Genomic DNA, 19,161 nt, shown 5'->3' on the forward strand with positions numbered 1-19,161 from the left:
TGGTTTCTATTCGTACAGATCATGGCACCGAATTTGATAATCAAGCCTTTATAGAATACTGTAGAGTTAATGGTGTAGGGCATAACTTTGGTGCACCACGAACTCCTCAACAAAACGGTGTGGTTGAGCGTATGAATAGGACACTAGAAGATATGGCTTGTACAATGCTCTTATGTAGTGGTCTACCTCGTAATTTTTGGGCTGAAGCCATTAGTACTTCATGTTATATTCATAACCGTGCTATGATAAGACCTATCCTAAAGAAAACCCCTTATGAACTTCTATGAGGTCGAAAACCTAATATCTCTCATCTTCATTGTTTTAGGAGTAATTGCTTTATTCATAACAATGGTAAAAATAGGTTAAGTAAGTTCGACCCTAGAAGTGATGAGGCTATTTTTATAGGTTATTCAGATCATAGCAAGGCTTATAAGGTCTTCAATAAAAGAACACTTTGCATTGAAGAAAGTATACATGTTATTTTTGATGAAGATAACGTGTTTGATAAGCCATTACAGGATAAGGAAGAAGACATGGATGAACGTGATTTTCGCCTTTCTAGAGATGATCCTCCAGAATTGGAAGCTGAGGACAATGAGATTGAAGGAATTAATGATGAGCTTGATCATTCCTCTAAAGATAAAAAGAAGAAAACTAAAGTTATAGTTGATGATACTATAACATTGTCTCAAGACTAGGATTCCAAATCTAATGTTATAGATGATGTTACTATAACATTGAATCCAAATCAGGGTGAAGAGTCCAAAGTTATACCCGACTCTACTATGACACCAGGATTGGATTCAAGGGGAACATCATTAAATTCTGAGCCAAATGAAGTTGGATCAAGTTCAAATAATTAAGAAACAAGTACTTCAACAAAATGGAAATATAAGAGTTCACACCCTATGGAAAGTATACTTGGTAATATTAAGATGGGAGTTCAAATGCGAGGATCTTTGAACAATTTCTGCTCCTTCTATTTTTTTCTATCAACAATCGAACCAACGAATATTAAGGAAGCTTTCCCAGAATCAGATTGGATTATAGCTATGCAAGAAGAGCTTCAACAATTCGAACGAAACAAAGTTTAGCACTTAGTTCCTAGACCCAAGGACCGATCTGTAATTGGAACCAGATGGGTGTTCAAAAATAAGTTAGATGATGCCGGGGTCATAGTTCGAAATAAGGCAAGATTGGTGGTACAAGGTTATAATCAACAAGAAAGAATAGATTATGACGAGACCTTTGCACCCGTTGCTCGTCTTGAAGCTATTAGACTTCTGATAGCATTCGTAGCCCATAAGGAAATGAAACTCTTCCAAATGGACGTCAATACAGCATTTCTAAATAGATATCTACAAGAAGAAGTCTTCGTAGAACAACCCCCTGGATTTAAGGACAGCAAATTTGAAGACCATGTCTTTAAATTGGACAAGGTCATGTATGGATTAAAGCAAGCTCCAAGGGCCTGGTATGACAGTTTGTCAAAATTTCTACATGACAGTGGATTTAAGAGAGGATCTGTTGATAAAACCTTATTCCTAAAATCCGAGGGTACTGACCTTTTGGTTGTTCAAATCTACGTCGACGATATTATCTTTGGATCAACCAGCCGCAACCTTTGCAAGTATTTTTCGGAGTTGATGACTTCCAAATTTGAGATGAGTATGATGGGAGAATTGAAATTATTTCTAGGTCTGCAAATTCAACAAACCGAGGAAGGCATCAAAATTCATCAACAAAAATATATTAAGGAATTAATTCGAAGTTCGGAATGAAAAATTCCCATGCTATGTCTACTCCGATGGTCGCAGACAAGAAATTAACTTTAGATGAAGCCGGTAAGTCAGTTGATGAAAAAACTTAGCGAGACATGATTGGGTCATTGCTATATTTAACTGCAAGTAGACCAGATATCATATTCAGCGTATGCGTTTGTGCGAGATATCAATCATTTCCCAAAGAATCGCTTATGACGGTCGTAAAAAGAATTTTACGATATCTTATTGGCATGGCCAAGCTCTATCTGTGGTATCCTATAGAATGCAACTTCAATCTTGTCGGATACTCAGATGCCGATTACGCAGGATGCTCACTAGACAGGAAAATTAAGTCAGGTGTTGCGACGTTTGTTGGACCTTGCATTATTACATGGGGTTCAAAGCAGCAGAATTCAGTTGCCCTTTCTGCAATAGAAGCCGAATAAATTGCAGTAGGACTGGTATGTACTCAATTATCATGGCTTAAGCAACAGTTATGTGATTATGGTGTTGATGTAGGTTGTATTCCTATTTTATGCGATAACACGAGTGCTATTATTATTTCTAAAAACCCCGCGCAACACTCGCGTACCAAACACATTGAAATTAGACACCATTTTATATGTGACCATGTTGAAAAAGGGAATATAAAACTCGAATTTTGTAGTACTGAAAAACAATGGGCAGACATTTTGAGAAAGCCTTTATCTAGAGAACGTTTTGAGACTTTACGGTTGGAAATTGGTTTAATCGGTGGCACCTAAACTATCATAATTATTTCTTAACCTTATGACTGACTAGTTAAGACGAGATTGTATGTCTCTGTCTGTATTTTCCGCTGCAAGTACATTCTTATATAGTATTTTATTATTTTATGAGAATATTCCGTTTGCTAGCCTGTTATATTTTATGTTGTATACAGACCATATCTTTCATTACTTATACATTCTAAGGTTTAGAGCTTCATAAACCAATGACATTCATGATTGGTTTCGTTTAGGATGTGAGTAGTACTCCTTACATGGCATGTAACATCAAATTGTATAAGCATGAAATTTGTCTCTTATTGTCTGTATACACTCATATTGTGGTAGTGACACATGTGGAGAGGCGACCCTTCCTTTACGTTTTACCTACTAACCTCACATTAGCCAAATTTGTCTTATTTTGACCTATTTATTCAACTACATTCCATATGGCCTACCCTGTCAAGCTAGTCTTGTTGGTATATTTGGAAGTCTTGTTGTGGTAAATTTTGTTGGTGTTGTGATGAATATTGGAAGGAAGGAAGAAAAAGATGGGCTGGAAAAAAAAAGAGAAAAAATAAAAAAAGAGGAGAAAAATGATATTGTAAAAGATGGAAAAGCGGAAATCTCTTATTACTCCTATTCTTATTCATTTCCATATTACTTAAGGAGAAGTACTTGTTGATGTGAGTGAGTGTATGCCGTACTTGGCATGGTGCATCATCTTTAATGTTGGGTTGGAAAGTGGAATATGGTTATCTTTGGTTGTGATCGGTGCTAGCTTGGCTTTTACCTCCACATATCCAAATTATTTTGCCCCTTCTTACCCAATTACCTCTTCTCACATTCATATGCAAGTCCTTGGCATGTGTTTTGGACTTTGCTTTATTGGAGTGTATATGTACGATAGCTAGAGATATCTGTCATATAAGATTGCATGCATGCTTCTGTAGGTCGCAGTTAGGTGAGTGACTATTTTCCTTCTCTCCTACAAAATCTATGCTCAACTTGGTTTGTATTACACACTTTATATGTAGGGCTTGCTTATATTGCAGTCGTTCTTATGCTCTAATATATGCTTTGATTAATATATATTTCTTCCCTCGGTTGATATCATTCTAGTCGTTTTATATCTGTTCTCGTCTTTTCGATGATGTCAAGAGGGGGAAGAAATGACCATGATTTAGTATTTGCCTAAGCTTGATCCTTGTCAAGACCTATTGTCTCTTAAAGTCCTTAAAACCTCTGGTCTTGAACATAATTGTTTTGATCTTGCGTTGATCTTTATCGATAAAGATGACGGTATTATATTAAGGGGGAACTATATACTTAGTCACAAGTTTAGCAGACTTGCCATCATCAAAAAGGGGGAATTTGTTGAACCATATAGATATATATGTTTATGCTTTGATGATGTCAAGAGTACTTTATATTATATATACTTGTTGCGTGTAATTGTTCGTTTAGTCTCTTCAGATTAGACTTATTATTTGCAAAGCTTAAAGGATTGTGATGAAAGTGTACAAAGATATATTGCAATCAAGCCCTCAATCAAGTATCAAGATATTGCAAGATAGTGAAAGAATTATTCAAGCGCCATGAGAAGATGAAGCTCATCTAAAGATTGATCAAGCTTGAATGATGAAGTACCCTATACTCGAAGATATCCAAAGAAGATTAGAATAGTGTAGGTGACTATCTAGTAATGGTAACATAAGAATGAATTTCTTATGTTAGTAAAGTTATAGCTTTGCAGCTATAACATTACTTGTGTAAGAGCTCAATGTTATATCTCTTCTAATTTAACATTGAGATGCTAAGGTTATATAACGCATGACTTAAGAAGTTTTCAAATTATTTTTGAAAAATGTTGTTTTGTCTCTTTTAAATGTTTTAGCAAAAAGTATTTATTTAACAAGGAAGCTCATATTCATATAGAGTGTGGTTTTATTTTAATCTTATAATTAGTAATTATATTGGATCAACTTATGAGTTGAGCTATATTACTAATTAGGGTTTATAGTATGGCATCTTCTCAAACCCTAAATCTAACCCAATATTAAGCTAGGGTTTTCACGAAAAACGAGGCATATGAGCCGTGTTGGTTTCGTGTGAGCTTAAGTATAAAAGTTGCTTATTGTTAAGATTTTATTCTCTAGAATTATCTTAACATATCTTTTATATATAACTTGATATGGTTGTTTATGATAAGGTTATTTTTGTTTTGGAAAATCTTATCATAACTTAAGATTTAAGGAATGATAATAGGAGAATAATTTATAAATTATCTTTTGGAATATTCTCTATTATCTCTTTGTGTTTTAAGGAAAGAAATAACAAAGATATGAGTTGTTTACATATCCGTTATTTCGGTCACTAGGGTTTCATGGAAACCGTGTGCTTTGCTTCCTCTCTTGCTATAAATACTCTACTCTTTGCTACATTTTTAAATACGACCTTTGAGCATAACTTTGATTTATTTTAAGAAAGCAAAAACCGTGTGTTTCAAACAAAAAAACCGTTTTGCAATTTTCGAAAAAAGGTCCTGTGTTTATAAACTTGTGCATTCGTTCTTTCGTTACGTTATAAGATAATAGTGCTTAATCGATTTCTTACTGGTTCATTAACGTGAACTTTTAGAAGAATCATTAGTGCTTTCTTATTAGCGTAAGTTAGTCACTCGAGTATTTAACGTTACTCACATGAGTTACAACTAGGGTTAGTTGTAGGAGTTGGGTTAGTAAAGTTGTAATCCGTAGAAAGGTACTAAATTTATTGATCGAGAATAGTGGACATAGGTTTCGATTTGTGAAACTGAACCACTTCAAAAATCTGTGTGTCTCTCTTTCTCTTTCGTTTATTTTCATTGTTTTAATTCGTTAATTAATTGATTAGTTAAAGTTTAATCAATAAACTTTAAATAATTAATTATACACGTGCAATCGATAAAGTAGGTTAAAGTTTTTAATCCTCAATTCCCCCCCCCCCCTCTCATGAGTATTTCAGATCGATAGATTCTTCAATGAGTCTATAATGCAAGATGTAATAGCAGTAGTTGACAATCTGGTCGAGCAACTAATCAATCTAGAAGCTGAAATCATTAGGTTGAGAGAGCTTAACATCGTCAACGGAATATGGGCAGATGACGATGACGACGAATACCTCACAGAACATTACTTAGTCAAAGCCAGTGAGGATATAGTCAAGGCTAGCGAGGACCAAGACATAGATCACCTTACTCGCTCAGGACGGCCCTATCAAAATATCTCTCAGAGCGGTCCTAACGTCAATGGTACAGTTACTAACACCAATATCATCACACTAAACGATAATGAAGATACCTCTACAGACCATCTACTTAACAACTGCAGAAGGCAAAGGCTGATCTTTCAGTCTGGCAATCAGTTGCGAGTTCATTTCCCCATCGCCAAGCTTTACTACAAGCATTGGCTAAACTTAACGTAGCGCACAATTCTACGCCTGACGACGTAGTCAACCTAGTCTTCCAAGACTCAGTTAAGCTAAGTAACCTAGTTACTTTTTCAGATGAGGATTGCCTCCTTTTGGCGCCAGCCATAACCTTGATCTATATATTACAGTCACATGCTTAAAGAAAAATGTACCAATGACTTTGGTGGATGATGGCTCCGCAGTCAATGTCATACCACTAAAGACAGCACACAAGCTAGGCATGAAACAATCAGATTGGACTCCTAACAACCAAGGTGTTCGAGCATATGATGGAACACGATGTAAAGTATTAGGACTAATCAACCTCACTATAGCCATAGGGGCAATCGAGCGAAAGGTCAATTTCCAAATAGTGGACATCGAGGCATCCGTCAATATACTTCTGGGAAGGCCTTGGATTCATGCTTCCAAAGCGGTAACATCCACCTTGCACCAGAAAATAAAAATTCCTTTAGATGGTAAAATAGTGACGATCACTTCGTCACCTATCAAGGCTGTGATAGAGAAAATGTCAAGCAATCAAGTAGTCACAGACCCAGTGTACGAGCTTGGGGGATTTCAGAGTATATATCTTGTAGAGAGCGAACTGGCACCTCTATACTTCAACCCATACTCCAATTTGGTGGTCAACCACATACTCAAGTCCCAGGGATACTTCCCAGAAATGCCATTAAACCCCACCAAGAAGAATACCTTTGCACCTTATAATGAAGGAAACTCTCAAAGGATACCACTAGGTTTGGGGTACAAACCCACGAAAGAAGAAGCCTTATAAATGCTCACTCAGTTTCAAAACCGTAAGAACAAAGGAATCCAAATACGATCATATCTCCCTACCCTAAATGGATATTTCGATAGAGAAGGGAGTCAAGAGTACTTTCATGGGTTTCCCGAACCTTGGCACTATAAGGGAATGTAACTAGCTGGAATCAAGGTCTTCCACGATTGCTACTTCATCCCTTCAGAAACGACTCATACCGTCAAAACTTGTGAAACACCTTGTTTAGACGAACAAGCTGTTAGCCTTCTATTTGGAGAAGACCGATTCGTCAGGGCAGCACAGGATGAGATCATTACCATGATACTTCAAGATGACCATTTCAACCAGATAACACTAATTAATGAAGGCAGTTCGAATCAGCAGAAAGGATGGAGAAAGTTGATCAAGTGGACTAACAACCAAGGAAAGCTCTTCAAGGTCACTACTGGAGAAGGAGAGATGTTCAAAAGAGAACCTGAAGACAACGAATTCGAGTCGGAGTCGGAGTCGGAGTCAGAGTCGGAGTCAGAGTCTAGAGAAGTCGCTAGAGAGTCTTCTTCTGTCGTCACTCCCCATCCCATTGTTTCTTCTAGCATAGCGTCACATAGTAACCGTAGCTTGGGAAATGTCCCAACAGCTGTCCCTTTACCACCACTGACTACTGAAAAGACGGATTCTTTGTTTCAGCTATTTTCAAAATTTAATATGAATAAATCAGATTCTGCTTAATCCTTGTGTTTTTCTGAATTCAATTCTATTTACGATGATAATGAGGATTATCCTGACCCAGAATCAGTCGAATTACCTCCCTATATAGTTAAAGAAATATAACAAGAGGGGGAAGGGGCACCAGTTATAGAAAACACCGAACCCATCAACGTACGAACCGAATTACAACCCCAAGAACTTAGAATAAGGACGACCTTAAACCCAACCGAAAGGGCCAATTTCATCGACATCCTACACGAGTTCAAGGACGTTTTCGCTTGGTCTTACAAGGACATGCCATGAATCGATAGGGATATTGCAGAGCATTGAATTCCAATCAAACCAGGTTTCAATCCCGTAAAACAGAAGCTTCATCGAATGAGGACCGAATGTGCTCTTAAAATCAAAGAATAAGTCGATAAACAATTCAAAGCCGGGTTCATCAAAGTTTTCGAGTATTCCGACTGGTTAGCTAACATAGTCCCTGTACTAAAAAAGGATGGACGAATCCGAGTTTGTGTTGATTTCAGAGACCTGAACAAAGCAAGTCCCAAGGACGACTTCTCTCTACCACATATCGACATATTGGTAGATAATACAGCAGATCACGCGTTGCTATCCTTCATGGAAGGGTATGCAGGGTATAATCAGATCAAAATGGCCATAGAAGATATGAATAAGATAGCCTTCGTCACTCAGTGGGGCACATATTGTTATACAGTTATGCCATTCGGTCTAATCAATGCTGGAGCTGCATATCAACGCACCGCGACCACCTTGCTATATGACATGATGCATAAAGAGGTAGAAGTATATGTGGATGATATGATTGTCAAATCCAAAGATAGGAAGGGGCATATCGATAACCTTCACAAATTCTTCCTAAGATTGCGCAAGTACAACATGAGGCTCAATCCTCAGAAATGTGCATTCGGAGTAACGTCAGGCAAGCTTCTGGGATATGTCGTCAGCCAGGAGGGAATAGAAATTGATCCATCCAAGATCAATGCTTTAATTGAAATTCCACAACCCCAAACAAAGAAGGAGGTTAGAGGATTTCTAGTCAAAGTGCAGTATATAGGTCGATTCATATCGAAGCTTACTTTGATCTGCGAACCCATTTTCAAAAAGCTCAAGGAAACAGATCATACCCTATGGGGCGACGATTGTCAAAGGGCGTTTGACAAGATTAAGGAGATACTGGCTAAGCCAGTAGTGCTAATGCCTCCCCAATGGGATCAACCTCTTGGTTTATATCTCATAGTCACCGAAACAGCCATGGGTGCTATGCTCGCACAAACTGTTGGAAAAGAAGAAAGAGTTATCTACTACCTCAGTAAGTGTAGATAACCAGTATCTGTTGAGTCTCCAACAAACACCCGATGATTATCGGACTACAACATGCTTAGGAATTGCAGCGTTTGATCGACAGTTTGTGTACAACTATACGTCGAAAAACATAAAACGATTTCGAAAATAAAACATTTCAAACAATTTCAAAAGAACCTGGAGTGTTTAATGCATGACGACGGGGTCCTAATGACACTAACTAGAGTCAAAACCGACACCGGACCAAAAGCCGACTCAAAATTCAAATCCCGACTCCAACAACGAGTCAAACCGAGTCAAACACAAAAAACAAACCATTCAAATGCTTCTATGTTAAGATTTCCCAGAATCTTACATAGTCAAGTACCAAACATGTTCATCCAAATCCTAGGATAGAACAAATCATGATTGCATTCGTGTGATAGTGACAAGACACCTCGAAGACGTGCGACGTGGCTCGCGTTTCTTTAGGCAGCCCATCCGGCCACATCGCTCAAAACTCACACAACCACTCATTTTCCTATAAATACCCGTCAAATGCCACCATTTGAGAGTTACGCGAGCGTCCGCCCCCTCTTTTCTCCCTTAAAATTCTAGACTCGACTTCTCAAGTCACAGTCTGACACGTGTTCATGGCCTACCGATCGTAAACACAAGCCTTACACACTGTTTGGTAACGTCATCGTGCATTTTATCACTTGACCGACCATCTCGACCACTACACCATCACTAAACTTAACAAAACACTCTTTTTACTTACTAAAACGGTTTTAAACGGAGTTTTCCGACCAAACGAGTTGATACACTTTCGTCGATTTCTCGCCATAAGCCTAGCATGTAAGTATGAGGGTGTAAACTTCTTCTTTTATCATGTTTTCATTTCTTTCAGGACTATAACATGCTAAATCATGCATAACATGGTCCAAAACATGGGAACAATGAGCCAAAACCGGATTTTTGGTTGAGGCAGAGGCTACTTACGTAGCACATAGGCTCGCGCTTAAAGCAGCCTGCCCAACCTCAAACCCAAACCGTGTTTGGTCTCTTCATCTCCTTCATTTTTATTTCATATTTGCAATCGGTTTTTACCATTTCAAGTATTTTCAAACCTTTTTTCATGACAAGTTTTTAACCATAAAACATTTTTCACCCTTGGTTCCTAATACCATGACGGTTTAATCTGTGTTTCGGTGATAATATTTGGTTAATTACATTATTAAAGGTATTTTAAAACCTTTTATTTCATTTATTTACATTTTGAAGGGTATTTTAAAGGCTTTCATCATTTCTTTACATTTTCAAAATAAATGTATTAGTCATCAACACAAAGTCATCCTTGGTTCTACATACCATGTCGGATTTTAACCCGAGTACGATGATGAATATTGACTAATTACAAACAAATGAACTTAAAACAATTAGTTCATAATCATTTTCAAAACTATTCATGTCAAGCTTGCAAAATCGAACTCGACATCGAATATTGTCAAAACAATGACGATTATTCAAGTCTCGTTCTTCAAATCACCACAAAAGCGGCCTAAACGGCCCTTTCAAATCAAGACGGGTTCAAATACCCGTTCTTCAAAACATTTTACAAACTTTTACAATGGTCAGAAGACGTCTTCCATCATTTGTTGACCCACGCCTAAACATGCCATTCTTTTTTCCATTTTCAAACCAGGAGAGACCCATTTGCATCGCCAATAGGCTCGCGCCTCTTATGGCTGCCTGATCCAGGGTCTTTTCCCCTTCCAGCATTCGTCTAGGATGATACTGACTTCGGTTAACCCGAATACAGGACGGATCAGATGACGAATCCGCTCATTTTATCCTATATTTGCAAAACGCCTTACTAAGACAAATGGATCACGTTATGCACCATAAACCTAACTCGGTAAATGGATGTTTAATTTCCATCTTGCATGAAAATCAACCATAAACCCAACTCGACATCATATACTTGATACTTGGATTAAACAAACCGACATAGAAAGCTCACATGTTAGGTTAAACTTTTGGATGCGCATTCATGCATTTAAACTGTTTTATCAATTTTTGCATTTAACCAACCAAGATCGATCAGTAGAGGTGACGTGGGCGTGTCGTTGTACACCCAATCAAAACACATTTATAATACTCAACATACAACTAGTTAGCGGTAAGTCGAGGTCGATCCATGGGACGGTGTGCTTGGGGTTCTAAGTCTATCTATCTCAAGTTGTGCTAGTGTCACAATTGATGGGGTTTGTAGTTGTATTCTAAACTAGTGAAAGTAACAAAGTAAAGCAAACAATGAACTAGGAAATGTAAACAAATGACTAAAAGCACTGGGATGTCATGGGTTCATAAGGGATTCATGGGAGTTGATCATACAAACATGTTTCCTACTAGATGCAAGCAATTATTGTTGTGATAGATCGAGTTGGTTTATATCTTACAATCCTAGGAAGGTTTGGGTCCCGGAGCCAAATCGATTAGATTGTACAACACCTACAAGTCGACTTAATCCTCCCTATCCAACTATATGCATGGTCTAATGATACTCGAGTTGGTATATGTCTTATAAGTCTCATTGAAATGATAAGAGATGGTTGTAAATGCAAGGATTCATAGGCTTAGCATTTCATCAAACATAACATGTGCATAAGTTGAAATCACAACAAGCAAGCAAATTAATTATGGAAGCATATTAGATTAAGCATGAATCATTCCCTATGTTTATTTCCCCTAATTACCCATTAATCCTAGCTAAGTATCTACTCACTCATTATCAAGTTTAACATGTTAACAAGGTTGTCAATCATATTAACAAGGCAAAACATGATGAACAAGTAAGAAAGATTAACAATAATTAAAACAAGGATTAAGAGAGTTATACCTATGGAGATTCCAAAATAATAATGCAAAGAATAATAGAAGTACTTGATAATTGATGGAAGGTTGTCAATCTCCCAATAAACCCAAATGATCTTCTAATTACCCAATAATAAACTTGAATTACTTAATAATAAACTTGAACAATGACTAAGGAAAGATTAATGTGTAATTTGTGGAAAGATTAAAGAGTAATCTATTCTAATCTACTCCTAATCTAATCTAAAGAAGGATTGAATTAACCTAATGAAAACTTGATGATTTGATTTTTACAAATGGGGTATATATAATAGAGCATCATTAGGTTAAGTAAGGGTAAAATAGTAATTTAACAATGCTAATTGTTGGGTAGGGAATCGCCGGTCTCAAGAGAGACTCCGGTCTCCTTTTCGCCGATCTTTGAAAAATATGCGCATCCTTCATAGAACAAGAAGAACACGAAAGTTGCTGTAAGGGAATCCGAGCGGATTGGTCTCGGGACGCTCGGATTCTGGGCTGTGTAATTATTTTTTTCTTTCTGTCTAACAATCCGAGCGTCTTGAGGGGAAGACGGGCGGATTGGGTGAATCCGAGAGTCTTGAGGGGAAGACGGGCGGATTGGATGAATCCGAGCATCTTGACGGGAAGACGGGCGGATTGTGTCACAGGAATCCGAGCGCCTTGAGGGGAAGACGGGCGGATTGGGTCTCAGGAATCCGGGCGTCTTGAGGGGAAGACGGGCGGATTGTGTCCCAGGAATCCGAGCTCTTGTGTCTCGGGACGAGCGGATTGGCGGACAGCTTCTTTGTTTGACCTCGGATTGTAAAACGGACGTCATTTTCTCATCCGGGCTCCTATTGGAGTGATTCAAAAGCCTAGATCACTTATTTTTTCGACGCCGTTCCATCTAGAATACTTTCAGAGCCAAAGGAGCAACTATTGGTTTGGTTCTGAGCAATTTCTTCTTGCATTGACTTCCTTCTCGTCATCCTTGCTTTTTAACCCTATGATCCTTCTATATACTCTTTATTCCAACATCCTTGGTCATCATTCTTGCCTCCTCTTCATACTAGTCCATCCAATATCATCAAAAAGATTCCAAATATGCACGAAAGATGGGAATTTCCGCCTCATTACCTCCTTTTCTACAAAACATATGAAATGCACTAGAAAAGCAAATAGGAAGGTTTTGACGGATAAATTTGCCATAAAATGTTATAATAGTATGCAAAATGGGTTTAATTAAGGGACTAAATGTGCGCAAATAATGTTCACATCAAATATCCCCAAACCGAACCATTACTCGTATCGAGTAAAGAGGTGACAAAAACTAGACCTTTATTTAAACTATCCTACTAATATAACCGATGTGAGACAATTAGCGGGTCTCACTCCGCCCCTTCAACTCACAACAAGCCAACCATGCGGTAGGATGCCTTCTTGCAAGGCAAGGTGGGTCTTGCCAAAATAGCAACACATCCAAGCATTAAGCACACAAAACAAGTAATGGATGCATCTACAAAAGAATAGCCACTTTCCTCATCTAAGTGGCGAAAATTATCTATACGGGAAGCAATTCAAGGGTACACACTCCTTCATAGATATGGTTTCTTCAAACTACTAAGCCTAGAAGGATACCAATAAATCACCTCCAAGTTGTGTCAAGCTAGGGTATCTTTGTCCTCAATCGTTAGATGCTTTTGTCAAGAATAGACTCCCTATGGTGTTAGAAACACCGGAGGATCGCGGAATTCCCCTTCTTGCCTACACAAGAAGAAGGGTCGTCCCCTCTCTACCATGCACAAAAATGGATACGATGGATAAAGGGATCAATAGATATTTGAGTTTCATTTGGGAGTTTGCTTTGTTGTTGTTTTTCCCCCCAATTTCTTGTGGCATATAACATTTGGGAACACTTTCTTTTTGCCATTTCTTTTGATTTTTGGCATTTCAATACTTGACAACTTTTCAACTTTTTGCTTTTTCTTTTGAACATTTTCAAAGTCACCCTAATTAGTAGCGCGGGTGCCTTATATTTGAAGCATAGGAGTTTTCATTTTTGTTACTTCTCTTTTCTTTTGATGCAATTGCAAACTTTTTCAACTTTTCATTTTATTTCTTGAACTCAAATTTTGAACAATTTTTTTTTTCTTTTGTGCCCATTCCCTTGATGACAAAATGTATGGTAGAACATGGACGAATGATGGTTGCATGGTTTCAAAGGTCACCTTGGAATAAACGGTAGCCAAGGAGTTATCACACCACAAGGTACTCTTGACTAGGCCTTAACCCATGGGTCAAAGGATACTAGCATGACACATCCTAGGGTGTTTTACAAGTATTCTAACAAGCAAAGTCTTAAGAAGAAAAAGCATCTACTAGGGCCTATATACACTTGTCAAGCTTCCCAAGTAGACGGTTTCACAAAATTTTTCTAACCATGCAAACTACATGCCATGATGCAACTAACATTTATACATCCTAATGCATATGATTCTACCAACTAATATGCCAAATAAACTAAATGCAACTCTTAACAACACATAGATACACAAACCGCAACAACAAAATACACCACATCCTCCTTGACATGTAAGCCCATCCTCCTCATATGAATAATGAAAAAGAAATGGAAGGGAAATAGAGATTAGAACGATCATACCAAGCGGTCTTCATTTTCCCTTGCTAATGCCTCAAATGTAGTGTCGTATCTATGTGAGAAGAGAACAAAAGCACAAGTATATACAATTCTACACTACTAAATTAAAGAATATGTTTTTGGTTTTTGAAATTTTTAAATTTTTATGGATTTTGTTTTTATGAAATTAAAAGACATATTTTTGTGATTTTTCGAAATTTTTCAATTTTTATGCATTTTTGGAATATAAATTCCCATCCCCCACTTTATTTTGGACATTGTCCTCAATGTACATGTAGGAGTAGGAATAAAAAGGAAATACATGTTTTTGAATTTTTCTTGATTAAATGCAATGATATGAATGAATGCATGCTCTAACTAAATGAAATTCTATATGTCATATATAACAAATGAATGCAATCTAAACTACACTATGTGATGCATGTTTTAAACTATGGTCACTTATGATCAAACCTCCCCAAACCGATTTAAACACTAATTCTAGTGTAGACAAGAATAGGATTGGTCATTAGTGATTATGCATGAATTCTAGTCTATATGCAATTATCTACATGAATTATGTGAGATATATTACAATGCAACTATACTATATGAACTCACTAATGTAAATGCAATATGAAATATAATACAAATGCAAGCTAAATGTATATGTATATAACTAAATGCAAGTGTAAATGTAATGCAAAGTTGAAGGAAAGGGTATCTTACAAATGGTGGTTTGGGGAAGAACTCCACCAAACTCATTCCTTGTTGCCATGGTTATTGATGTTGTCCATGTTGCTTAAAGCTCTCAATAACCGGTCAAAAGCTTGTGAATGATCTTCAAGTAGACAAGTGTAAGTTTTGAACCATTTCAAAATTAAGTAGGGCCAATCCATGAGGGACCTCCCTTTGAACTCCTTCCCCTTCTCTTTTGCTTTGTGATGATGGCCTTCCCGGCTCTTAAAACTAGCAAACTTGAGATTCTTGTCATGGGGGCTTTTCCGGTTGCTCCTATTTCTTCCAAAGTTGATGACGCAAATGCTTGGACTGGTCAATTCTCCAAGGATAGAAGGCGAACTTTCATGGCATTGATGATAGGATGTCTTAGGAGTTGGGATAGTGGATGCTAAATTTCCACATATAGACTACTTCTTAACCTTTTCTTTGAGCTTCCCCACTAAGTAATTCTTGTATGACGATTTGACTTTCGTGAGAAGGTCCATAATGTCATCTCCAACTATCATGGGCTCCATAGTGGGTGCGAAAAGGTTCTCATGAAGGCATTCCTCCTCTTCATCGAAGAAATCTTCAAACTTCTCAAGGATGGGTTTCTCAAGAAAGCTAATCCCATAACTCCATTCATCATTTGAGTCCATATTTCCCTCATCATCTTCTTCCATCGATGCATCATCATCGCTTTCTCCATATGAATCATAAATAGGGGCTTCACTCCTCTTCATTAACTCTTTCTCCAACACCTCAATGTTCACATCAAATGTCACACCCTCATACTCACAAAGGCTAAGAGTATTTGGCTTACTCAACCTCATGTCTTCATCATCAAATACCACACTTTCATACTGACAAGAGCTCAAGGAGATTGGCTCTTCCCACTTCACATCTTCTTCATCAAAGGTCATTGCCTGAAATTCACATTCATGTTCAATGCTCAAGGATTGGTGGGGAGTGTTTGTTTGGGTTGCTTTCATTTGGACAATTCGAATTGCCAACTCCTCACCATGGGTAACAATGCTTTGGAGAACATTGTTCCTATTTTGGCTCTCCTATAGAATTTATGTGAAGAACTTTTGTTGGTCTCTCATCATTTGGAGAACCATATCTTGCATGTCAAAGTTGGGCTCATCTTTTTGTTGTGGGTGGGTGTGAAAGTGCTCATATTATGGCACTTGGAATTGGTTATAAAGTGAGTTTTGGGTGGTTGGTTGTTGTGGGTATTGGATGTGGTGATTTTGGTGGGGAAAGTTGGGGTAGTAGTTAGGATTTTCATTGTATGAGTTGTAAGGTAGGTTTGTGTTGACTTGCGCCTCAAACTCCCCATACACATAGTCATACTCAAAAGATCCACCACATACTCCATATGACAAGTCTTGAGCCATCATAGCTAAGACAAGGAAACAACTAGAAGCATGGAAACTACACAAAAACGGTAAGAACAATCCTTGAGGAACAAGTTCCTCAAGGTGAAAGCAAAATCAAAATAGACAAACAAGTAAGAACTTGATCACATAGCACTGTCCCCGGCAACGACGCCATTTTTGACGTGGGTGTGTCGTTGTACACCCAATCAAAATACATTTATAATACTCAACATACAACTAGTTAGCGGTAAGTCGAGGTCAATCCATGGGACGGTGTTCTTTGGGTTCTAAGTCTATCTATCTCAATTTGTGCTAGTGTCACAATTGATGGGGTTTGTAGTTGTATTCTAAACTAGTGAAAGTAACAAAGTAAAGCAAATAATGAACTAGGAAATGTAAACAAATGACTAAAAGCACTAGGATGTCATGGGTTCATAAGGGATTCATGGGAGTTGATCATACAAACATGTTTCCTACTAGATGCAAGCAATTATTGTTGTGATAGATCGAGTTGGTTTATATCTTACAATCCTAGGAAGGTTTGGGTACCGGAGCCGAATCGATTAAATTGTACAACACCTACAAGTCGACTTAATTTCCTCCTATTCAACTTCTATGCATGGTCTAACAAGACTCGAGTTGGTTTATATCTTACAAGTCTTGTTGAGTAGATAAGAGATGGGTAAAAATGCAAGGATTCATAGGCTTAGCATTTCATCAAACATAACATGTGCATAAGTTGAAATCACAACAAGCAAGCAAAATAATTATGGAAGCATATTAGATTAAGCATGAATCATCCCCCATGTTTATTTCCCCTAATTACCCATTAATCCTAGCTAAGTAACAACTCACTCATTATCAAGTTTAACATGTTAACAAGGTTGTCAATCATATTAACAAGGCAAAACATGATGAACAAGTAAGAAAGATTAACAATAATTAAAACAAGGATTAAGAGAGTTATACCTATGGAGATTCCAAATAATAATGCAAAAATAATAGAAGTACTTGATGATTGATGGAAGGTTTTCAATCTCCCAATAAACCCTACTGATCTTCTAATTACCCAATAATAAACTTGAATTACTTAATAATAAACTTGAACAATGATTAAGGAAAGATTAATGTGTAATTTGTGGAAAGATTAAAGAGTATTCTATTCTAATCTACTCCTAATCTAATCTAAAGAAGGATTGAATTCACCTAATGAAAACATGATGATTTGATTATTACAAATGGGGTATATATAATAGAGCATCATTAGGTTAAGCAAGGGTAAAATAGTAATTTAACAATGCTAATTGTTGGGAGGAAATCGCCGGTCTCAAGAGAGACTCCGGTCTCCTTTTCGCCGGTCTTTGAAAAATATGCGCATCCTTCATAGAACAAGAAGAACACGAAAGTTGCTGTAAGGGAATCCGAACGGATTGGTCTCGAGACGCTCGAGTTCTGGGCTGTGTAATTATTTTTTTCTTTCTGTCTAACAATCCGTGCGTCTTGAGGGGAAGACGGGGGGATTGGGTGAATTCGAGCGTCTTGAGGGGATGACGGGCGGATTGGGTGAATCCGAGCGTCTTGAGGGGAAGACGGGCAGATTGTGTCTCAGGAATCCGAGCGTCTTGAGGGGAAGACGGGCGGATTGGGTCTCAAAAATTCGAGCGTCTTGAGGGGAAGAAGGGAGGATTGTGTCCCAGGAATCCGAGCGTCTAGTGTCTCGGGACGAGCGGATTGGCGGACAGCTTCTTTGTTTGACCTCGGATTGTAAAACGGAAGTCATTTTCTCATCCGGACTCCTATTGGAGTGATTCAACAGCCTAGATCACTTGTTTTTTCGACGCCGTTCAATCTAGAATACTTTCAGAGCCAAAGGAGCAACTATTGGTTTGGTTCCGAGCAATTTCTTCTTGCAATGACTTCCTTCTCGTCATCCTTGCTTTTTAACCCTATGATCCTTTTGTATACTCTTTATTCCTACATCCTTGGTCATAATTCTTGCCTCCTCTTCATAAAAGTCCATCCAATATCATCAAAAAGCTTCCAAACATGCACGAAAGACGGGAATTTCCGCCTTATTATCTCCTTTTCTACAAAACATATGAAATGCACTAGAAAAGCAAATAGGATGGTTTTGACAGATAAAATGGCCATAAAATGTTATAATTGTATGCAAAATGGGTTCAATTAAGGAACTAAATGTGCGCAAATAATGTTCACATCAAGAGGCCGCTACTGCGGGCGGGATTAGGTGTCTGATTAAAGGGCTTCCCAATACGTACCTTCACCTCTTACTCAGAAACTTTGGATGGTGGACGACCTTATCCAGGGCGTACGAGAGTCATTCTAGAGATAAAATGCTAAAGAGGGACGATTCCTTATCTTTAGTACCTATGTCAAACACTGCTTTTTGCCTTGGTTGACCTAGGTATAAAGTGGATTCTAACGGGTTCCAAGCATCCCACAAATGCTTGGTGGCGACTCCGAACATCTCTTGCATCGTTACGAGACCCTTGCCGAGACAAAATCGACCGATCTAAAAAGATCCGGTCAAAAGCATTCTTACGCCGCCGAGCGTGGCTTTCAAAAAGACCGCTGCCTTTGTCCACAGATCGGATGGGCGCGCGCAGGTGGGCACATGTCCACAGATTGCCGACTCCGCTGGGGAAAACTAGGACACTTGTCTCTTTGCGATCCCTAGATGGTGAGACTCGAACGAGGTCTTGGTGTAAATGCATTAATTGATATTACGGTCATGGTCAGGTTCTTGTCCGGGCCCATAACCTAACCC

Source organism: Silene latifolia, chromosome X, assembly GCF_048544455.1.
Source record: "Silene latifolia isolate original U9 population chromosome X, ASM4854445v1, whole genome shotgun sequence".
NCBI classification, from domain to species: Eukaryota; Viridiplantae; Streptophyta; class Magnoliopsida; order Caryophyllales; family Caryophyllaceae; genus Silene; species Silene latifolia.